Raw genomic sequence first — 24,763 nt, forward strand, 5'->3', positions numbered from 1 at the left:
AGATAGTATCCAAGAACCATGTGAATGCAATGCTTCCTCAGTTACACATTGCTCCTGGATCACAGACGCTGATACAGATCTCTCAATGGAAAGTGTCTTAAAAACAACTAAGTAATGTTGTAAACTGAGAATTACAACCTATACATCATCATACAATTCAATGTTTTGTTTTACTATAGTAGCCACTGAATCCTGCAACAACATTTTTCCATGAGAAAAATGGGCAAATGCAAAAACCTTGCTAAAATTAGAAGTTAATATATGAGAATCAGAATCATGGCTTGGGTTAGAAAGGACCATAAAGATCATATAGTTCCAACCCCTCTGCAATGGACAGGGAATCTTCCACTAGACCAGGCTGCTCAAAGCTGCATGCAGCCTAGACTTGGACATTTCTAGGGACAGGGCATTCACAGCTTCTCTGGGCAATCTGTTCCAGTGCCTCATCACCCTCACACTAAAGAATTTTTTCCAACTATCATATCTAAATCTGCCCTCTTTCAGCATATAACCATTCACCCTTGTCCTTTCATTTCTTCCCCTTGCAAGAAGTCTCTCTCCAGCGTTCCTGTGAGTCCCCTTTATGTGCTGGAAGGCTGCTATCATTTCTCTTTTCTGGCTTAAGCAGCCTCAGCTTTTCAGCCTGTCTTCATAGGAGAAGTACAACAACCTGCTGAGCATCTTCATGTCCCTCCTCTGGATTTGTTCCAACAGGTTCATGTCTTTCTCGTGCTGAGGACCCCACACCTGGGTGCAGGCCTCCAGGTGGGGTCTGACCAGAGCAAAATAGAGGGGCAGAATCACTTCCCTCAACCTGTTGGCCACATTGCTTTGAACATAGCCCAGGATGTGGTTGGTTTTCTGGGCTGCAAGCACACATTGCCAAGACACACCGTTTTGTCCACCGACACATAAATCTTTCTCCTCAGAGTTTCTCTCAGTCCATTCTCTGCCCAGCCTGTACTTGTGTTTGGAATTGCCCTGACCCTTGCACTTGACCTTGTTGAACTTCATGAGGTTCACACAGGCTTCTCAAGCCTGTCAAGGTCTGTCTACTTGGCTTCAAATTCTGGGTAACAGTGGTTTATGTCACTTATGACTTGTCTTGTGCTCTTCTGAGGAAGTTCAACTATTGCCAGAATACCTGTAGGTTTAAGAGCTGAAGTGTCAGAGGCCACAAAGAGGCTCCATTTATCACAATATTTCTTGCAGGTTTCTGCTGTTTGCAGGTTTTTGGAATTCTTCTTTGAGGCACATAATTCTCATATAGACTTAATAGTGGCTTATGTATTACCCTTAAAGTAAAGGGGGAGAGAGGAATCTAAAGTATGATTCTGTTGTTTAATTCTATATTATCTCTCTAAAATCCCAGCAATCCATGTCCTGTTTTAAAATTAATCGTCTGGCTTCTCTTTACAATATTATCTGTAAGTAAGATTTCTTCTAAAAATTGCTTTAAAAGACAAATGCTTCTGTAGTGCTTGTATCAGAAAGAATTATATGGACCATTATATTCTGTAATGTAAAGTTACTAAAACACTTTATTGAGCATCTGACTTTAATCTCTGTATGGTGTTTATTATAATTTTAATTTTACTACTTTCAAGATCATTAAGTAATAACAATTATAAATTAGACAAGGTAAGGCTGTTATGACTCATTTACTCAACCTGTAGAAAGATGGCTCTTTAGCTGGCTCTAAATTTCAAGAAATGTGAAGAATGAGCTCAGAAACCTAAACATCAGGAGAAATCTTGACAAGTCCTCTCAAAAAATCTCAGAAATATAAATATAAAAGTTAAGCAAAGACTTTTGAAACTTGTAGACAGTATGAACTCACAGACATCTTTGTAACAGTGGTCTTTTGACATCCAACACCTGTCATGTAGGTACACGTGATGTGACCATAAGGGACTCCTCTAAGCAATACAGTGGCAGAAGAAGCAAGAAATTTGCAATGTAAAAATTAATTCTGGCTTCACCTTGGAGTTCTGCATTGTAGTCTCATCTGTAACATACTGGAACAAAAAAGGGTCTGTTATGACAGCACAGAACAGAGGCAAATACACTCAAGATTCCAAGGCTACTGCTGACAATGCTATCCTAGACGAGAGGCCTTAGATCCCAAGTGGCAGACATAAGATTCCCACATAAGCCAAAATGAGAGGAGATTTGACTATGAGAGTTGCTCCAGTTACCAGAGAATCAGTCAGTAGAAACAAATATTGTCCTCGTAGATACTACTCTTTCCCAGGGACACAAAGACCTGACATGACTGTACACTCGGGGGAGTAAACATCTTCAGAAGCATTTTCAGAACATCCCCCCCTGCACATTCACATGATCCCACACGCTCACATGTAAAACATAGTCCTTGCACTTTGTTTTGAACCTTCAAATTTCCTTTAGCATGCTGTTAAACATGCAGCAGTTGAGGTAACACAAGGAGTACTGTTTTACTGGAAGAGAAACTCTTAGCCAGCTGCAGCCCAAAAATTTAATTAAACGGTCTCCTGTCTTGAAGTTGTTCCCATTAGACTATTTTATTTAGTTATTTTATCCCTGTTGAATTACAAAAATAAACATTTTTATCATTTATCCTAACATAATCCCATTGCAAATATCAGTGAAAACTGATACAGTAGAAAGACTATTCCCTTGACAATAATTACGTAAATATTACCAGAAAATGTTTCCTCCTCATTTTGTAATGATGCCAAATAACAATGCCTTTCCTGAGCAGACCATGAAAACAACAGAAGAGTATGATAACTAGCATCAGATATCTAAAGGAGAATTAAAAGGAAAAAGAGAGTAATTAAGCTATTCTTTATCTCCATAGAGGGTAGGATAAGAAATAATGGGTTTAAACTCTGGCAAGGGACACTTAGATTAGACATTTAGGAAAAACTCCACAGGCAGTGTAGAATAACATGAGAACAGAGTGCCTGGGGATGCTGTAGACTTGCCGTCACTTGGGGTTTTTAAGAGACAAACATCTGTCAGGAATAACACAGGGTTACAGCTGTTCCAGCTTTGGGGCATGGGGGAATGACTAGAGGGTTTCCCAGAAGCCCAGTTGAGATTCAGTATTTATCAATGCCTAAATGGAGGGGAAAAATACTATGGTTTTAAAATCTGTTTCAAGGTATTTGAACAGAGGTTGGATGAAATCTGGATTTGTTATTTTAGTTTGGACCATAAATGACCTGCAAATTGTAAAACGAAATAAATAAGCAAATACAATATCTTCTGTCATCTACAGTCAAGTTTCATCATATTAAATTCAGTATGTCTTTTACAGGAATGTGATTTTGAAATGGGCTTCCTACATCTGAAGGAATAAAATACAACTTCATAATGTTAAATGCATGTGCTATACTAAATGAATTCCTATCTTTAAAACCATTTTGCAGTCATAAGGGACAAAATGTGACATTTACTTTGCTTTATGCTCACAGAAGGCACTAGGGATGATAGATAGTTCAAAAGCTTTTATAAGTATTTCACATGTAGACTACTCCCCTGGTAGTTAACGCAGGTGGTTCACTGACTCACTTGAAATTACTTCACCATCTTGTTTGGATGAAACTGTGTCATTAACACTTGAATTGTTAGTGATTCAAGCACTACTACTATGTAATTGTTGCAGCAATGCTTTCAGCAAGCTGACTATTTACAAAAATTAGTTGCATAAATGCAAGTTTTTCTCTTGGATTTTTTTTCCACCCTCTAACTGCAATATTTAAAAAAAAAAAAATACAGGCTCTTGTCACTACATTAGATGTGGAAAACAATCAGAGTGATGAATTTAGGTCATCCTTATATTAGTTGGATAACCCTATAATTGGTTATAGAATGAAGTTCACCTAAATGGAATATCCATGATACATAATATATACATATATAACCTAGAATTATATATCTATAACTCCATATTTTCCTTTGTATAGGCGTAAAAACCCTTTTCTCTTTGACTTTGTCACACTATGGTACAAAAACTGACCTAGAAAATTTATCCAGAGACTGTTTTGCACTCTATTAGCTATGATTTCACTCTGGTTACATTCTGTCCATTCACCTTTTATTAAGCCTCTGGGTTTTTTATCCCTTTGCACAGCGTTAGATAGTTAGTTAGCAAGACAGATGTGGCTTGAGCACATTTACTCCAGTAAATAAACTGTTCTGTGTGTGACCCAGAGCAGACTCAGGATGGCTGTAAACTGCAGTGAAGATTGAACCAGCTCCTAGATGGTCTTTGGAAGTTCCAGATCATCCATTCTTCATAAAAATACGACTCAAATTTTTTCGAGTAAGGTCTGTATTTGGAATGTCAAAATATTTAAGGAGGAGTAAAAGGATTTAGTTTTATGAAAATATTTTTAGTGATTTTTTTTAGTTAATTTTGAAAAGCAATAATGTAATACTGGGAAAGGAGCAGGTGTACTTCATTCTATGAAATTTTCATAATTTTGATTCTGAATGTGTTTTTTAATGTGTCTTTTAAGATAATTTTCTGTATTGTATACCAGATGTCAAGACATGCTGTCAAAACACTGTCCCTTGGGTTTCTGTAGGAAGTGTGGGCAGCAGCAGCAATATATTTTTCATGTTCATAGAGATTCCACGTGACACCATCTTGGTCAAAAACAGAATCCCAGCCCAACTTTGGGGACCTTGCTGATAGAGGACCTTGTTGATAGAGGACCTTGCTGATACTTAAGTCTCATAGGCAGTGGGTGGACAATAGCTGCAATGTGGCAGGCAGGATTTCAGCTCCTGCTGGTTCCTGCATTTTTTTGTTAAAGCCTGAATTTTACTTTCTCTGAGAAGGCAGGACTTCTACAGGTGGAAATAGGCTTTGATTCAAAATCCATGCAGTAAGTACCAAGCAATTTTATTTTCTGTCTCCCTAAGGAAAAGTTATTGACAACATTTTTCCAATTGGGCACCCAGGAATACGCAATAAAGAATTAATGGAGTACTTAACTCTTTTTAAAAAAATTGCTTAGTACTTGATGACTTTCTTTGGCCTCTCTGGTGTTTTACGAAAGTTTTATTTAAATAATACTTGCCCAGATGCATGCTGGCAGAACTTTCATATGTCATGACTGAGACTGTCTTCAGAATATGGTTGGGCTGCAAAACCACAAGAACAGATGCATGAACTGGCACAGGCCTTAGTCCTCTGTTTCTTATCTCAGGTACAAGCATGAAAGAGAAGGATTTTCAGTTCCGAGATCCCGTTTGTTTTTCTCTTAAAAAATATCTGAAAATACCTTCATAGGCAATGCCAGACATGATATCTTAATAGCATCAGTATTAAAACAATGCAGAGGATCTCTGACCACAATGATGCAGTCTTTCTTTTGCCAAAAAAAAAAGTAATACTGAGACTAGTGAAGAGTATTCAATTACGCTAACTTTATCTGAGACTCGGGTTCTGTTTTCCTCTACGAAAAGCAGTGGGTAAAAAAAAAAAAATAATAACAAGAAAGAAAAAGTAAAGAAGAGGAAAAACAGTGGGTAAAGAGAAAGAACAGAGACAAGGAAAGAAGAAATACAAGGAGAGAAAATAAATGGAAACTGAAATGGAAAAAGGGAGGAAAGAAGGGTGAAAGGAAAGGGAGATAGGAAGGTGAAGAATGGATGGGAGGATGGAAGGAAAAGATGATACCTTTAGGAAGGAAAAAAGAAAGACAAAATTGAGGAGACAGAAAGGTGGGAAGAGATGGAAAAAAAAGAAAAGAGTTGGACTGAAAGGTCCCTAAAGAAGATGGATAGGAAAAGAGAAATGGATGGATCTTATTTCCAAATTTTTCCCTTTCAGAAATAAAAAACATTTTCTGCATAAGTCAGGATACCCTGAGCTAAAACACAAGCTTATATCTGTATGCATTTAGAGTACCTGTAGAATTTTTTATAGAGGACCACAGACAAGCATTGTAGTGTCTTTGAAAACTACCCCTGAGAATATCAAATATTTGTCTATTTTACAGCTGAAAGTTGTGCAAATCAAATTCTACCTCTGCTTTATGGAAATCTTAGGTGCATAAAGGAACACTATCTCAGGTGATAAATGAAATTATTGGCACTCACTTCAGGAGTGTTCTGCTCAGTGATAATATCTGAGTACATACTGTCCATGTAGAGTAATTATTACATTTTGTGAGGGTATGTGTGAGAAAAATTTTCTACAAAGAAAACATGCACCTTTTTCTACCTTCCAACCAAAATTAGATGCCTCCTATAATGGACAGATACAACCTGGCTCAAGATCATTTGCAATTATCCTTCATCATTACAGGAGAGAATCAAGGGGCTTCTCCAGAATAAATGAAGTCTGAAGATAAGACCAGGAAAAAACCACAAATTTCAGAGTTAAGTTTTTTAGATTTGTTTTGAGGTGGGAGTTAATCTGTGCTATTTGGCACTTCCTTTGCATCAACCTTGCCAAAATTGTTATTCCTATCAGTCATCTCCTCTACATCCTTCAAGTGTCACTTCTGTATGACTCCAGACTGATATACCACAAAGACATCTCAATTTTCCTATTCTGGTAGAAGCCTTCCTCAGCAAATATTTGTTGTGCATAGAGTATACTGTGCTTTGGCAGGTTCTAGTACTCAGGTCAATTCTAGTATGCTCACAAATCTCAGAAAGCCTTCACGATATTACTCAACCACTCAAAATTTATGAAATCCTATAGCTATGCAAATAGAGAAAAGAGATGTTTATAAAATTTCCAAAGAACAGCATCTGTCATGAAAGCAATTCATAATAGTGAAATTATTCTTTTTTCCCACTTTATATAAACCAAAATATAATATATGAAATACTGATGATCACACACTTTGTGTTGTGATGTGTTTATATTTCCATGAGGATATGCTTTCACATAATTAAAAAAAGAACATTGTGTGTATTTTACATGGTTTACTATTATTTATTGTTTTGGTGGATATCTAACAGAACTCTTTATATTTTCATAATCACTGATTAACTCTATAATGTAGACTAGGTTTGTATAGTTAATTATTATACTACTGCTCACTTAAGCATTGTAATAGTCCTTGAAGAAGCTTTTTCCAAGAAGAGGATTGAATGCTTTCAAAGTGGAAATTGTGCTACTAATTCATTGTTTTTTTCAGAACAATTTAAAAAATGTTACCATAAAATGAAGGACTAATGCTAGCATTAGGATTTGACAACTGAAATGGAAATCATCCTTTCAGGAGCCACAGGGCCTAGATTTCACATATCCATATGTAGATATATTTATTAATAATTTGGGTAGCCATATATTTTAGAAAAACCCAGGAATTATTAAGTGGCACATAATGATGACAAAGTGGTCTATTTGACAGACATAACCCACTTATTGCATAGGTTTTTTGCTCTTCATACTTGTTTCCATACACTTAAAGACTTGCCACTGTTGGATAAATGTTGATTTTTCCTGTTCTTTTTCTGAATTATCATAGAAAAAGGTTCAAAGAAATGTATGGAAGAAAAAACTGTAGAAAATGAAGAAATATACTATTTTCTTATCGAAAAGAGTAACAGCTATTAAAACATGCAGACCTTGTTCTGCTTCCATTCACTCTAAGGGATATTTATTATTGATTTAGCACCACTGCAGACTTAGCAGGTTGGTGGAGCTTTGCTGAGCAAAGGGAGACAAGACCTATAAACACATATTAGATAGAGTTATAGTATCAAAGTAATAAGAAAATTATGTGAGAAATCTCTTAAAATCTCTTCAAATCACAAAAAGATCCAGCCGAGCACATGGCATGACGTGAATGTGAATTAGGGATTTGTTTGCCTATACAGAGAGGTTCTTTTTGATCCATAGCTGCCTTTAGAGTTTGAAGGTTTTTTTTCCCTGTGTGCAGGCTATCCACACAAACCTGTCTGGGTATCAGGCCAACAGCAGGAGTACTATCTGGATACAAATGCCAGTAGAGATGATGTGCACTGAGCAGAGCAGCCTAAAATAAGAGAAAAACTATGTTGGTAGCAGCAATGCATTTCACGAAGTATCCCTTGCTTCTGTTCAGTACAAACACTTATCATCCTTTTGATTTATATTAAAATCAAGCAAGATTTATGGAAAGCAGATAACTGTGATATTGATATCATTCAGTATTACAAAGATATTTGCTGTTGCTTGGTTTCTTAGTTCAATAGTTCTCAACATCAATAATGGAAATAAAAGAGAATGTCAACAGTAAGCTGTGAATTATATAAAATTTTCATGTATAGCTGTAAAAGGTACCTGTTTTCTTTAACAATTTTATTCAAGGAACAAAATGGGGTTTTTGAATATACTGACCCCTAAGCAGTGAAAGCAAATCACTTTCATGCTTGTGAATCATCATATTGCACATGTTTGAAATTTTGTTGTCCTTAGACATCACTATGGCTGTTGTTAGAGACAAGATATTGCATTAAATGTGCATTTGACATTCCTAACTTTGAATATCTCAAATGTGAAAAAGCAGTGGAAAATTTTTGAAGGAATCTAAACGTTTTTTCCTTTGCTTTTTGACCTTATCAACATGTTTTTCCTTCTAAAATGTGAACACTACAAAAGATGGCCTAATTTTGTGATTCTCCCTGCATATTCTATGTCTATATGTCAAGTATATTTCTTACATCATAGTGGTATGCAGAGAAAAAAATTTCATTTAGTTATTTTTTATTAAACCAATTTATTTGTTCCTAAACTATTAATTGTATTTACTTCTTAATACAATAGTGATTATATTTCAAGATGGTTCTACATTATTCTAGTTCTACAGACTTCATGAGGCATGGTAGAAATGAGCAGACTAAAGCACTAAGGTTTGATTTTATTTCCAGCATTCCATGTAGTTTTAGATAATTTTGTACTGTATGTGGGTAGTTTTACTTCTATGTAAAAATTGCCAAATCATAACCTTGTTCCTTAAAAATAATACTTTGTACATTCTTCCAGCTCCAAGACGGACAATTCTGAATTTCTCCTGAGGTGCTAATATAGGTCCCAGTGCTGAAATCTCCATTACTGTCAATTAGCATTAGCATAAAAATGAAAAATTTCCAATGCAAACTACATTTTGGCAGATGATTAGTGGACAAGGCAAAGGCAATTTTTTCTTTAGCAAGGGACATTGTCATCAAAGATATTTCATCTCCCACACATTTTGATTGATAACTTCTTACAATTACACAGTGGTAGGAAACACAACTAATGAGTACTTCTTAATGGCCTGGAAATTCTGCTACAAATATGGAATTTCACACTTTTAAAAACAACTCTCCCACCCCAAACTAGCCAATCACCGTCCTGGGTAAAATGAAACTCAATTTTTAAACTTTCAAGGAGCAAGCTCCTCTTTCTGCCTAATTTCCTCCTTCCGCTTAGTTGTGCCTGTTTTTCCTACTGTGAGCACCTTCGGTTTTGCACAGCTCCATCTATTCTAAGACTCTCTGCTCATCTTAGTGTGCTTTCTATAGTGACCACCAACATTACTCCTTTAAGGGTTCTTTCTTATTTAACAGACAAGGGAAATTATAACAGAGTTGAGAAAAGGGTGGACAGGCTAAGGAACTTGCTGTCCATGAGGAGTTTGATTAGGCTTACACAATGTGTTCTGTGTCATTCCTTTTACTGGAGCCTGGAAAATTACAGGTATTGGTTTGACAGTATATTATGGTAAATTTTTTCTGTACTCCACATGCACTAAATTTCCAGGAATCTTTAGTGGTTGATCTGTTATTATGCGAATCCTTCTGTCTGTCCCTGAGATTTCTAAAACACCCAGGGACTTTATCTCAAATACCTCCTTACTATGCTGGATACGATACTGAAATGATCATACTCATGCCAATAACAGATAGTTTTGTGAAATCTCCAAAAATTATTATAAAATCAGTTGCTGAGTCATTCTTCTCTTGCTTTTGTGAAATTATTTTTGCTCAAAAATCACATTGCAGCAAGCATAAAATATTTATCTAGTCCTTCTTTACTGTACTCAGTTTCATCTGTGTAGCTGTGAGGATTCTGGGCTTTTGGCAAGGGTCTCATAGACAGATGATGGCAACCATGAGCTTGACAGAATGAGGGAAATTGGAAGAAGGAGATAGGGGCAAACCTGGTTGCCCACAGGGCTAGTATGTTTGCTGAAAGTTATTCTGCAGCCATTAATGCACCTAGCATAGTGCACGCCCTCCCTGATTCTTCCAGACTTAAGCTGAAAAGGGCACAAAGGCAGGTCTGACTTCACATCTTGGATGCTCCCCTCACCCTGAGTCCATATTCCCTACCCAGTTGTCAAACCCTCATAGGGGGTCTTTTGGGAACAGCTGGCCCAGATATACCTGTCCTGACTGTTCCCTGGTGTGGGGAGTGCCAGGTCACAAGGAAACGTGTACTTCATGGATAGCACAACAAGGCATGAGGTGAAGCTGCCTGAGGGTGCTCCTGAGGACACTACCAGTAATGCTTCTGAGACTGATAGCACCAAGGTAAGGCTGAATTTGAAAGTGAAGTCCCTGCTCTTCTTCAGCAAATTGGTGAGGGATCACAAAAATATAGACTGTAGTCTTATATATCAAACAAAGCCTCTTCAACAGCAATGAAATGAGAAGTTGTAGAAATTAAGAAAATTATTAGCTTAGACTATCTTCGTCTAAAGTAGGGGGAGGCTGTTTATACATTAGCACCTTACCTTCTTTACCTTAGGACCAAAATCCAAAAGACCAAGTGACAGCATAAAAACTTTAACAGAAATCACAGTGTGAGACTTGATTCAGCTTTTCTTTTTGATAATGCCTAAAAGACTGAAATCTTATTTATTTCACATACATATTTTTTTAAGAACTTCTTTGTTTGCTGCCAGAATTTTTTATTGCAATTTGGCTTGGAAAACTGAGTAACTGCTTTGCCAGAAAGCAGTCATAAATAATGGTGTTAGACCCCAGTAGATATTATTATCGATTGTAAGAATTCCAAATGCGGATGGTCACAATTCCTTCGTTAAACTGAGGTTACTCAAAGTCATCATTACAATTAATTACTATATAAGTTTTGTTACAGATGGAGAGCTAATAACTTCCCTGGTACATTTAAATCATCACTTAACTTTTTATTTTTACTGTAGTGCACCAATATTTTAGTAATAACAATAAAATGAATAGTTATTCCTTTAACAGAAACAATATTTCACAATACAGAATGATTAGAGAAAATTGATAGACCAATTACCTTATGTTTTCTTTAGTAAAACAAGGTAAACTGGCAACAATGGCTGTGTCCTCCTTAGTTAGTCTTGCCAAAGATTATCCAAGATTAAAATATTTTTTTAAGCATGTGTAGATGTTCTTTGGCTCTTTGGGAGCGATTTTGATATTCGTGTTCATCTACTGTGTAAGCTTTAACTACTTTTACCTAATGTTGAATTCATTTCCATGTTGTGGTTTGTAAAGTAGGTTCTAAAGACTGAAAAGATATTGCAGAAGTGGCAAAGAATTCCAGAGATGAGACAGAAAAATATTGCAATGGGAAAGCAAACTCTGTGACTAATTGGTCTCACATGTGAACTCTCTTAGGAATCCCTGTAATTACGCTAGAGATGAATCTTTGGATCTCCCTGAAGGGTTTCTCAGAATTCCTATGAGGGAGTCAGCAGCCCACTGGCTTTTTGTCACGTGGTCTCTGCAAAAAGTTATTTGCATTACAATCCAGATAAGCAAGTGCTGTACAGTGAATCCTAAATATTTAGAAATAATGAAGAGCTCAGGCCCAATCTAGCAGTGCTGATATGTGCAAAAAGTTCGGTTAAGAACACTGATCCAGCTGGTAGGCATTTTTTAATTACTAGGTGGTATAAATTAGATTATATGAAATATATGTTATTATATAACTTTGGAGATAAACTGAGTCTAAATCTGAAAAAGGAAGTGGTTTTGGTAGCGCTTTTTCAGCTGTTCTTGGAAGCCTGTATGAAATGGCAGCATAACTATTTTGCATCAAGAGAACTAAATGTAATTTAAAAGGAAAAAGAAATAAATATGTCACTTTGATTTTTCTTTTATTTCCATATTGCTCTCTTGGGTTATGCATTTCACTTTTGCTGTTCCACAAGGAATTGCAAACAACAGAGGTCAGGATTTAAATTTTCCTAAATACTTTCATAATGCTTTTCTGTTTTAAAAAGGGTAAGTGTATCAGGATACACTTACTTATAAATGAATGTACATTAGTCAGATCTCCTGTTTCTTCTATACTGCAGCTTAGACAGACAACCTACAATACTAATAAAAAAGGAAATTTTTATTTGCTCTTTAAATAGATTTTGTCACTGTTAATGAAAGAAGGCAAAGTAGTGAGAGGTAATTAGATATAAAAAAATGCAGTAACTGCATATTTAGAAAGTACGTCAAAATATATTAATGCAGTCTTTCCAATGTAAATATGCAGGAAATAGCTACTGATTTATAAGTGAAACTGTAAAAAATGTGGTAGTGCTCACTAGCAACAGTTCTATACCATCTAGTGAGGGGATGAATGTGGTTATTAGCAATTAAATACAAGTTTCTGAACAAAAAAATGAAACCCTCTTGGAAGGTACTGGCCAAATGAAATGAATGACAAAATCCAGTGTTGACTGTTATCATTCAATATGCTTCAGAAGTGATATACATCTGAAAAATAGTATCCTTTCACACCCCACCCTCCAACTGCTTAGGGAGACATATCACCTGAGCAGCTCAACATCAGCATTATTGCAACACAACATTTCACAGAGGATGCCAAAGAAGAAAGAAATACCCCCCAATATCTATAAGAAAATATGAAAACATATAGAAAAAACATAATAATGCGTGTTTTTCTATCATGCCAGAAAGGAACTAGAGTAAAAATATCACAGATTTTAGCAGGTGCATGCTGGATATAGACATATAGCATCTGTCAATTACCTCCATATCTCGAAAGGGATTTTTTACCATTGTCAAAAAACAATCATGTTCTTCCCATCATCCTTGAAACATCTCATTTTCATGTTCTTCCTTTCTGTACTCCTCCTCTGCCTTTCATTTCTCTGCAGCGGCAGAAGACAGAGCTAGGAAATAAATAATGTATGAGAAATAAAAATAAAAAAAATCAGATTTATTTATAAGGAACAATAGTTTAATTCATGAAGCAATCTTTAAAGTGCCTGAGTCTTGCAGCTGGTGGTGAGGGTAAAACCTTATCAGGGTTAAGCATAGAGCCAGTATAATAAAGATTCCAGAAGTAAACCATCAATAAAAGAGGATTTTAAGACTCAAACACTTGCTGGGCTTGCTTTTCTCCTTTGGGCAAGCTTTGCCTTCCTTTCCATTAGCCTAACTCTCCCTGTATCTCTAACCCATGTAAATCCCTGCTCCAGTTCCCCTCTCTGTGTCCTTTGAAGCTTCAACATGGAGGGATACCCTGTTGACACTAAGTATACCAGCCTGCCAAATGTAAACCATGGAAAGAAGGCTAGTTCCTTTTCCTTTGTCAGTCACTTACATAAAAGCAAGGAGCAAGTGGATGCAAAAGGCATGTGTTTGGTGGACAAATATTCAAGGGCAATATACTGCAGTATTTCATGTGGCTCATGTAGATTTCTTTGCTCCATAAATTCGATATTGCTTTATTAAATATGAATTCTAAGTGGCTGCCATCCCCTAAAGCGAGTAAAACCCTTCCTCGATGGAAAGTGACTCTCTGCAAGTTTGCCCCACCTGCCAGCGCCAGGTGCTCCCCACACCCAAGCTTTTTTTCCACCCCTCAGAAACAGCTCTCTATTTATACAAACCAATGGGGAATGGTGTCAAGAATCAATTAGAGGGGAATTTCTGAATGCAGAAAGTTACTTGTTGCCTAGCAGCAGCCCAGCAAGCCAGGCTTGGCTTTGATTCATTTAACCCCTAACTAACTAAGACTGCCAGATTATTTTTCCTCATCGACTTTAAATGCTGTCTCAAAATGTACAGTGGATAGAATTTGTGGTGCTTCATTTTAAAGAAACCCTTCAGGAGGCTTTCCAGGGTACTGAGCCTCTCAGAAGCAAGGAGCAGGAGTGAAACTCCCCTGACTTCTAGAGCTGGGCACAGGCCAGTCTGAGAATCTCACAGCCAACGACTGGGATGGACATGGCTTCGGGAGGACAGAGTCACACCAAGGATCAGGAAACACTAAGTTATACCTCTCCTGAAAATTTATGTCTCAGTCTCTGTTCTTCTTCCTTAATAATTTATTCAGCACAGAGGAAAAGATTGTTCATTTGCATAACTAAATTTTTCAGTCACAGCAATCAGCCTATTAATAGAAACCCATCTATTTGTCTGTCTATCAACTTATATAAAGTGTTGTGTTGTCTTTTATGACATGATATTTTCAAGGTCAGTAGCCCATAAACAACAGATGTAGAAGCAGAGAAATAGCTTAATCCTCAGGTTCAGAATATTCTAAACTAGACTTTATAAATAATATATATCAGTCATGCAGAATAAGTCTATACTTCACTTTTCAGCACTACATGAGCATTTCCAGGAAGACGTAATATATATTCACTATAACATCATTATCAAATGGGGAAAAAATTACAATTAAATTTTTAAGAGCTGCTGCATTGTGGCTTTATATTGAAATCAGTGCTTTTTAGTCAACTTACTAGGCTGCCATGTTAAAACATTTTAGTAATCAGTGCATTGAACTTGTACCAAAATGACCAGGCATACTAATTCTGTTCACAAGCTGTCTGAAAATGAACATCTCTTTAATACTTTGTTATCTTCACCCATATTAGGACTTCAAACAGAAATTTTTCCATTATAGCTCCATTTTCAACTGCAGTTTTTAATAGTGAACTGTTCTACCAGAATGTCCATGCTTATTATTTGCCTAAAAATTATTTGTGACAGAGAAAAAAGTCTGAGCATTTCCTGTTCAGAAGTTTGAAGCAATTTCCACACTGTACAAATTACACTTTTTTCATTGTAAGCTACGTTACTACCTTTCACCAGATTACATTGTTGTCTCTATCTTCATTTCTGCTTCTGACAATCCTGTTTAGATGCAGCTCTGTGTACAAGAAACCTGGTCCATACCAAATCAAGACTATTTGGTTCAAATAAATAGAAGGTTAAACTAAAAAGACAACATTCCAAAAGACAACACTTTCAAAAGCTACGCTGTCCTCTCTGCAAAAGAGAAAGCCAGATCAAACCAGCCTCTTTCCTCATTCCTGCACATCACAACCCGTCTCCTCTTCCCTTAAAAGCCCAGAGCCAAGGATTTATTTAGAACTTCATTATCTTCAGTTTGGCCTAAGCACAAGGTGACAGGCAACAGCAAAACCAACAGGATATATATGGGAAGACAGGCCAAAGCCCAAGAGTTGAAATTTGAAATGTGTCAGGAACACAGCTCTGCTTGAGGGTATTTTTTAGGGGAAATAAACACAATGCAAAAGCAATTGAAAAAAATTACTACTGAACATGCTCTGAAGGCCTCTAATGTGAATTTAAATTAACGAAGTCTGAAAAACCTTTATGTAAAATGCTTGATAAGATGACTGCCACTATTTAAGACTACTTCTTTAGAAGAGCAAAATCAATTCACTGTTCCATGAAAGCAGGCTGAAGTCACATAGAAGTAATAGAATGTAAGAAATTCAAAGGAAATTGGTACAGTCTGTTGGGTTCAGGCATCAGAAGGCTAAATTAAATACTTGGGCACAGAAGCTTTTTAAAATCTGTATTATCACATTGATCAGTCCAATTTCCCACCAATGCATATAACTTTCAGCAGCAAGACAGAGACCATTAATGTTGTAGTCTTTTGCTTTTGCTGTTAAGGGATGAAGCTCTGAAACCAGAATGCATTTTCTTGAACAGAAATGACGACACAGCAGTCTTGTGCTTAGTGAAAAGAAGATTAAACAGGTAAGAACTCAAGACTTATTCAAGTGATCTAAGGTCATATGCACATCTCATACCTATACCAAACGGAATGGCAAAATACAATAATTTAATAATCCAGGAACGTACTTATTATGCAGAGCTCTTTTCAAAGGCCAACAGTCTTGATGAACGGTGATAGCACATTGTCCAGTCAGAGACTCTGAACAATCAAGTACTACTGCAACTTGAGCAGCACTGTGAGCATGCCCAGGAGCACACCACAGTGCCAGCAGAAAACCCAGTACTGGCAGTCTTCAGCTCTCAGCAGTAATTAAATAAACAAAACCCTCCCTGGTTTACTTACCCCAGTAAAGACTGGAAACAGTCACTAATACGAGCTTCTCAGGAGTGTTATTTGCATCAGCAAAAGAAAATTTCACAGACAATAATGTAGTGAAACCATAGCAATAGCGAAGAGAAACATATTTCTATTCAGCCTTTTTAAATAACAATTCTTTAAGATTAATTTAAAAGTCCATTTCTAGCTGTTGACTTGTGGAAACACATCACCCTTTTCTTTTACCCACATAACTGAGGTAAGAGACCTATATTGTTTCCAACTTTGTGATAGATTCAGTGACTCAAGTAATGTCATTTTTCACATCTTTTTTTTTTCCCTCTCCAATACAAAGGGGATACTTAAACTATTTACAAGAATGGGTTTGTGAAGCTTTATTCATCAATAACTGCATGTAGTTTGAAAACCTGGAAGTGTTATATAAAATGCAAAGTGTAACCTAATACCACTTCGTTCTTCAGTCTGCTGCCACGATTTTCAGCAGCAGTTTTGAAAAAAGCTCTCCATGCCTTAGTGCACCCACACACTTGGTGAATAAGACACTTAGGATTTTTCACCACCCCAACAGTGATTCTTTTATCCTCCATCCATGTATTTCCTTATATTTGTTTTGCATAACTTTCCTCACAAATGCATTTTCTGCTTTTCAGCTTTTGAGGTACCCTCTGTATTTCAGAAACATTTTGAAACTGCAAACCCAAAGATGCATTTTTAATAAGAATTTTTATTTTTTAACTTGAAAAAGAAGATCAGTTCCATATCTTGCTAGTTTCTAAATTATGTTGTGTATTTGGTATTAAAATGTATAGTCTGATTAGTTTATTCTTGGGGATAGGGAGACACTTGTGGTTTAGAGTAATATGAGAATGAATTAATTTGTTTTCTAGAAGTCATTGGTTTGAGTAGCAACTATTCAAGCAATACAATCTGTCCTGCCCATCTACAAACCCTGCATAAGTTAAATGTGTTTTTTTCATTTTTTCCTATTGTGATGATTATGTTACCCAATACAGGTGATTTCAACAGATGTAATTTTTTTTATATTAGCCATAATAAACCAATTTTGAAAATTAGATTGCCAGAAAAGACAAGAATAAGGAGCCAGTAAAAAAAGTTAGGTGTTAATATTAATTTTCATGTCTTCGCAAAATCTTTCCTACGGATTTCTATCTACAGCATACAATTTTGCTCCATCAATACATTTTTAATCTGAATGTGTGGAATTACTCCCACTCTTTCTGAGTCATCTTTAAATCTAAGCAGTATTAATTCAGCTAACTTGAGGAGGACATGTTCTTACTAATGAAGGCCAAATGCTTGCTCTAAGTAACAAGTTAGCAAGAAACTTCATTCTTTTCAGGACTCTGGGTTCCTGGGAGGCATTTCCTGCATATTCAGTTAGTAATAAAATCTTCAATTAGCACTAGAGGGCATTGGAAAACAGAATGGTTTGTGTGCACTGAGATGCAAATGCTTTTAGCAGTGAAAAGGAGCAATTTCTTTCATGTCAGCCTGCACCAACAACAAGCTATTTTTGTTTGTTTGTTTTTCACTGTTAAAGATTCACATTTTCAGTGAAGAACTGAAATGTTAGCAACAGGGTTACATCATTTATTCTCCCTAGTGGATCTACCTGCAACCTTGATCAGTCATATTTTACATCTACACATCATTTTTCTCCCCCCAAATACTCCTCAACCTATTTGCATTTTAGATCTGGAGTCAAACATTAGGAACCTTCTGATGAAATCACAATCAGTATTTTTACTTTCCCTTTAGTAAAATATGTGTTGACTTCTCAACAGAATTTGCAAAGTATATATGTTCTGGCTTTTATGCATAATTTTATGCATAATTTAACCCATGAAGCAAGGAGAGAATAGAACAGAAAAAAGTTACAGGTCCTCTGAGCATGCTTGGTAAAGAAGCTCCCATATTATATTAGCTTAGATGTCTATTTATCCTAATTAGTTTCCTGAGGTTAGGATAAGCATCATGAGATTTATGATCAACAGCCTGAGGTTTGGAGGAGTTTTGCACCCTGAATATAGCACCTGGCAACCACACAGGATTGCAACCTGAGGATGTAAAGAGGCTAAGAGCAAGTTTTCTGAAGGGTTGAGATTTATGAATATTATTAATATTTACCCATTTTATAATCAGATGGTTGGGTTATTGATACTCAAAGACTTGGTCCCACAGGACAAACACAGGCCCTGCTTTTACTGACTATAATGACCATTCAGTGTCTTCAGCACTTTACAGAAGTGACCCACAAATTCGACAGCAGAAAAATGTAACAAACGCATCAAAGTAGAAAAATCAAATGGAAAAATAACTTGAAATATATCATGTTCAATAAAGGGTTTAATACATGCATGAAGTTGAGTGGCTGAGAGGCTTTTTCATATGTATAATATTAGTACCACAGTTTCATACTCTTGCATGCTTCTTAACATGTATATCAAGAAACTGTAGTAAAAATATGGTAAAAAATGTAAAGCCTCAAGTTAAGTTCTCGGTTTTTAAAATTTATCTTTTTTCCCCCAGAGGCAGTGTCTACAGCTATCTCTTCACATTCTTTAACCATAATGCAGAGCTTCATAAGGGTCTTTGAGAAACCAAAATTAGAAGCATGAGTGATTCTATTTATATACTGGATAGTTGAGATGCTTTTAGAGTACAGTTGTAATTGTTCAAAGTCAAATGAGAATGTTTTTGAGAATATAGAGTTAATTTCACTTAGTTCTGAGTTGAAGTCTTATCCGGTTGGTTCAGTGACATGAATGAAATTTTATTTCAGAGCTCCAGCTGAACTAGAAATGTTTCCAGGAGAGCTAGTGACTCACAGGATGCGTCTACAATAAATTATTTGATTTAATACTCAAGATAAAGCTTTAAAAATTAATGTCATCTGGTCATGATATATCCTTGTAGTAGGTTACAGTGTGCAAGTGGGAAGCAAGTTATCCATTAGAGGATTAATGAATCATATGGTAATAATGCATAACAGTACTTAAGTTGTAATAGCATTTGCAAATACCTCACATATTTTTACTTTCTATCATAACACTTATTAGAGTAAGTGTGGGTTGAATACCACTTCCACCTTACAGGATGGAAGAGCAAGAGAGAAAGGTTCCAGTGGTTTTTCAGACAGTAAAATTGCTGTTAAGACTCAGAGTTCTCACACATTCTAGCTATAACTGTTTGCACTGTAACATGAACAGTTCTTAAATTTCTTATAACAACTAGTCCATTTCCATTTTTTTTTTTAGAAAATAAGACACCAATTTTGATTCAGTATAAACCTATGTGTTTGTCACTGCCTAGCTAGCTTGATCTACATGAGATGCAGCAGACTTTTGTTTTAACAAGATATGACCTTTGATATTAAGAGCATCTGGAGTCCTCTTCCTATTTGGGTTCTTAAAAGACAAGGTCATCAGATACAGTCCTTTTTCTATTTGAACATGAGTTATTTCATCATGGCAAGCCCAGGAACAGTTGGGGGTTACGTTCTAACCATTTTCATTCAGGTAAAACTTTAGCTGCGTGTAGTGTATTTTCAGAAATCATGGGGGATCATAAAATTTAGGGAAGTCAACATTTGTTAATCTTTGAACTGTTCAATATTATTTAATGGAAGCAGTCAATATGGGTTAACAGACTTTGAATGGGTTTCATGCACAACTAAAGAAAAGAATAGTTTGATACAGAAAATTGATTTCCAAGAAACTATGAAAGATTAATTACTGAAAAGACCTTACACTGAAAAGTAATGCATCGAAAATAGCATGGTTAGGCTAAACAATGGGGTTTTTTTCTAAATAATAGTTAAATTAATAGATAGTTAAATCAATCTGACAAATAAAACACAGAGTTTATTACTTTGCCCAGTCACTCCATTTCAGGAATGAATAAAGAAGGAAGGGATTGGAAAGTTCTTGTAGTGATGTTTCAAATTTATGCTTGCAGACTCAGGTCAGTCACTTCATAGTGGTGTGGTAATGCCTTTGTCATAAGCTGACTGGCTTCATGATTTAAAAAACCTACCTGTGATATAAGGAGATTGGTCAAAATGCAGAAATAGCTGGACTGCGTATAGAATCAGGCTGAAATAACTATTGGTCTTTAGTGAAAGAGCTTGTATGAATGTTTTGAAAAAAACCACAAAATACTTGGTAGAGCAATTAGCCTGAGCAGTGGTCCTTCAAACCCATGCATTGCCATGGCTGAACTTGAATTTTGTTCCTGTTTCAGAACTCCAGAAAGTCCCTGCACACATCATTTTTGCTTCAACATACTGATTGTCTAGAAAGCAAGAGGACTACACAGTTTGAGCAGCAGAGAGGACTGTGTGTTTCTACTGTGACTTAAGTTTTTGGGATAGATTGTTTCCTGGGCAAATAAAAACTGGATAAGGGAAGAAATAAATTCCCTGAGGTTTGTCTTACATGCACGAAGTTGATACTTAATTCATCCCATAGAGGGTACTTTGCCTGGCACACAGAAAGTGACCCCCGAGATAGAAGAAGTCCAAATCTTCCTCCTGAGTTTGGTTATGGAGCACAGGAATTCTGAAGGAATAGCTTTACCATATGTACTGGAAAGAACAAATACAAAACTCATACAAGTGCAAATAATAATATTGATAATTCAGACCACGATCTTGAAAGAGACCAGGCAGAACTCATTCTCTACCATGCAATCTTCTGTATGTTCTCAATCCTTCTGCTCCTACATATTTACAGCTTTTGTAGGTGTCAGGGGGCAAAGACATCTTCCCCTTCTTAGAGTAACTCATTAGTGACTTTTTTTCCTGCAAAGTCCATGTTCTACCCTTTTCTTTTTCCAAAAAGTTCATACAACTACACTACATTGCTGGAGGCACCACTGGAGTGACAGTGCCTGCATGTCCAAAGTGTCTGGCCTTTGAGGGCACCCAGGCACCTGGGGAAGAAGAGCAGTAAGAATATCTGTCCTGTCTGATCTTTCTTAGAGCAGAGGAGTGTCAGTGGGACACACACACACAAAAGTTTTCACATGTAAACACAGCAACAGGAAAAAACATCCCACAGATCGTGGTCTTCTGCCTTTTGTAAATCAGCATGTGTATCATTGTAAGTAGTGTACTCTAGTACCTGGACCTCTGATTCAGCATTTCCACAGGCAAATACTGATTCTGGGGTTTCCACATGACTAAAACCTGCTTAGCAGATTAGCACTAAAGCTTAAGGTCATATCATCCATGAGCTGGGAGGACCAGCATTTGATTCAGGAGAACCTAGACTTTTCCCTCGGCAGACTCTGCAAGCAGATACAGCCCTTGACCTCAGGCACATCCCAAAGTTGCTCTTGCTCAGCGTGTTATTTCTTTTGGACATGAGTATTCCTCAGAATGAGATGGATGGGCAAGAAAAACTGGAAAAAGTAGACCTTTGGTGCAACAAGGCACACATCCTTCTGGCTCAGCCTTCCTCCTCCCACTCATTGTGTGGGTATGTTCAGCTCTAGTCTCACATAAAGCCCTCACTTTTAATGCCCACAGGATACCATGGTGCAAGTGATTTGAGACTGATCCAGTATGCCTCAGAGGAAGAGTATGGAGAACCTGAAGGCCACCAGAGATAAGAACAAGGATTCACCCTTCACACATCCCTCAACTTTGGGCTATAAGGACCTGAGAAGGAACCATTTGAGGCAAGCAGGTTCCTAAAATCTGAGCCATGTGGTACATTCACAGGCCATGTGTGGTCATACTTCAGCTGGTGCCTGAGAGGAAGCATTGGAAGGACCTTGCTGAAATATCCCTAATAGCCATGATGTCCCCTGGGAAATGGATCAAGCTGATACTATCTCTGAGTGGAGAAATATGGAGATATAATGAATTTGATTATACAGCTGCTTGACAGGCAGATGCCAAAGGACCCTCAAAGGCCTATCCCTCAGCAAGGGCCACTTCATCTCCACTAAAGCATCCTTGCAGAGCAAACTGAGTAGAAAGAATTTTCTCTAACAGAGTAGCTTTCAAAAACTCTAATAGGCATGATAGAAAATACTTCCCGAACAGTTTATTTTGCTGATCTTCCTCTGAGGATACCTTTGCTCATTTTTAACTCAGTGGAAAAAATGTCTTTGTATATCAGATGCAGCATGTATAAAAAGACATGCATTATTTATGCATAAACCTTCTTTACTGAAACCTCTGGTTTGTGCAGATTTTTGGTTCTCTGACCTTTCCTTAACCTAATTTTTTATTTTGTTCTTAGAATGAAAAGCAATACTATATTTACTGAATTTTAATCTGCATGGGATTTGTACATTAAACTTTGCTATGTTAGAGAAAGCAGGTAATTTAGTAATCTAAAGTTTAAATAAATAAATAAAAGCCATTACCTCTATTAAAATGTGAATTATCAGCTGATCAACCCCTCTGTGGTGTTATTATGTCCTTGAACAAAATACATAATAAGTTTTAGTATTAAACTGATTTATTCACCTGTGGTAAGGAACAAACATAGTATTTATGCTTTTGACCTCAGTGGACATTCTGTCTCATTGTATAAACTTAAGTTGTCTCATTATATAAATTCTAAATGTAGTGCCTCTTCCTTGCACATTAACATGTTATTTAATAAAATAACTGACTAGTTATCATTCCTAAATGATGGAAGATTACTGGTATTTTTCAGGTTTGGACAAGTGTCAGCTTATTAGTTTCCCCTGATTTAAACTTTATCTTCATTCATTATTTAATCTGTTTTTCTTCCCTTCACCTGTGTTTTACCCTTCTGTTCTTTCCCATGCATCTCCTTTAAGACATTTTGAGTGACTATTTCAATAGAAGCTTTTTATAAAGTCGTATAGTTTTAAGACAGTATTGTCACCACAAATGTTATAGTGTTCATCACCTCTCTTCCAGGTCAATATTACTATAAATAAAGCTATTTTTGAGTTTAGTTCAGATCACAATTAGCTTTACATTCAACACATGAAGACCTAGGATAAGAACACATAAATTTTTTTTTTGTCCTATAACATTCACTTACCACATAAAGCAGCAACACATAATCGTGTCTTCCTGATCTTGCATTAAGGTTCTGTTGGGAAAATGCCACTATGATACAAGTTATGTGCTAGCATAACTGAGGGTTTTGTATAGGAGACCTGAACAACATGCAGATTTGATGGCCACGTCTGTTTTCAGCTGTGTCTCCCTGCAGTCTGCTCCCAACACAGCTCACTGTATGTATTGCAGGAAGCATGGCCTCACGATTTTTTTAATACAGACGACCTTCAAGTCTGTGTTTTCCAGTCCTCTGGAAAACAAAGAAAACTTGGCCTTGAACACTGCGTATTCAATCACACATCAAATATCCAGGTCTGCTTTAGTTTGTTTTTTTTTACATTGCAAAGACTTACTCAGTTCAGCTTGGGCAAGAAATTACAGTACATTAAGTCAGTATGTTCACTAGGATGGCTTCTGTGAGATGTGGGATCAGGGGTTTCAGTTCCCATACCAATAACTTCAACGAAGTATCCCAAATTTTTTTCTTACTAAAATTTAGTCTTTCTTACTGCATTTAGTCAAAACAGCCTTTGTCATTAATAATAATTTATATCTATTGTGCACATGAAATTGTGGGTAGTAATTTGAAAAGAATTTTAAAAAATCAAAAAGTATAAATTTAATTGGCTGATAAGATTTTACAGACAGAAGGTAAAAGTCAATCCCTTTAATTTCTCATATTTGAGCAAAATACGCTCCATAGAGACATCGAGCATGCCCTAAAGTTCAAAATCAGACTCTCAGGGCAGGTTTTCGAATAAATTCTCAATTTATGGCTTTTAGTAAGCTCTGCATTTAGTTTAAATTTGGAGATTGTTAATTCATATGAAAACTGGCTCTGACATGTTAAAACGTAAGGAAATAGCTAAAACTGAAGCTTTCATGAAAAACACCATTTTAGCCTTGATTTTCCTGTACTATCAAGAAGCAGGAGCAATTCTTGTATGTTTTTCTTCCAATGAATTTGGTAATAAGTTACAGACTAAGAAAAATGATAAATTACTGTCATAAGCTACCAGAAAGAAACGTTGCTGTGTGTGCATACACCTATACACTACAGTACTTTTTCATGTGAGCGTGCACATTCAAACCCCCAAAGAATACTTTGTCTCAGCACTTGTGCCTTCAGAGAGTGTGAAGGCAGCAGAAAGCACAAGCTGAATGAATAGGGGCTGAAGAAGTATGCTTGAATTTAGTATTTTAATTTTTTTTGTTGTTGTTGTTGTTGCCCGTGGGCTAAAGAAATCTGTAAATTAGGGAAAGACAGAAATACCTCTCACAGCTACGTGTTCATTTGTAAAGGTCAGCTTCTGTGACAGGATCTTCAAAAAGAATCTGCAGAGCAACCACAATTGATGAGAGACAAAATAAAATAACTAAACTTGTGCATCACAATAAGCAGTGCTTGG

At 36.4% G+C, this 24,763-nt stretch overlaps 2 long non-coding RNA genes across 2 annotated transcripts in view; one reads left to right on the forward strand and one right to left on the reverse strand.

Annotated features, from left to right (window-relative positions):
• The window catches only part of LOC126652100 (uncharacterized), an 89,542-nt gene extending 66,911 nt beyond the window's left edge, over positions 1-22,631 (forward strand). The window contains exon 3 of the long non-coding RNA XR_007631873.1: positions 21,834-22,631. This is a non-coding gene — a long non-coding RNA (uncharacterized LOC126652100). The remainder of the gene's footprint in view (positions 1-21,833) is intronic.
• Positions 5,017-13,111, reverse strand: LOC126652101 (uncharacterized). The gene is made up of 3 exons (XR_007631874.1): positions 12,997-13,111; positions 7,914-7,994; positions 5,017-5,139 (listed from the first exon to the last, which is right to left on the reverse strand). It is a non-coding gene; the product is annotated as an uncharacterized LOC126652101 (long non-coding RNA).
• Positions 22,632-24,763: the final 2,132 nt, after the last annotated feature.

Source organism: Myiozetetes cayanensis, unplaced genomic scaffold (assembly GCF_022539395.1).
Source record: "Myiozetetes cayanensis isolate MyiCay16 unplaced genomic scaffold, myiCay2020 scf7, whole genome shotgun sequence".
Classification (NCBI taxonomy): Eukaryota; Metazoa; Chordata; class Aves; order Passeriformes; family Tyrannidae; genus Myiozetetes; species Myiozetetes cayanensis.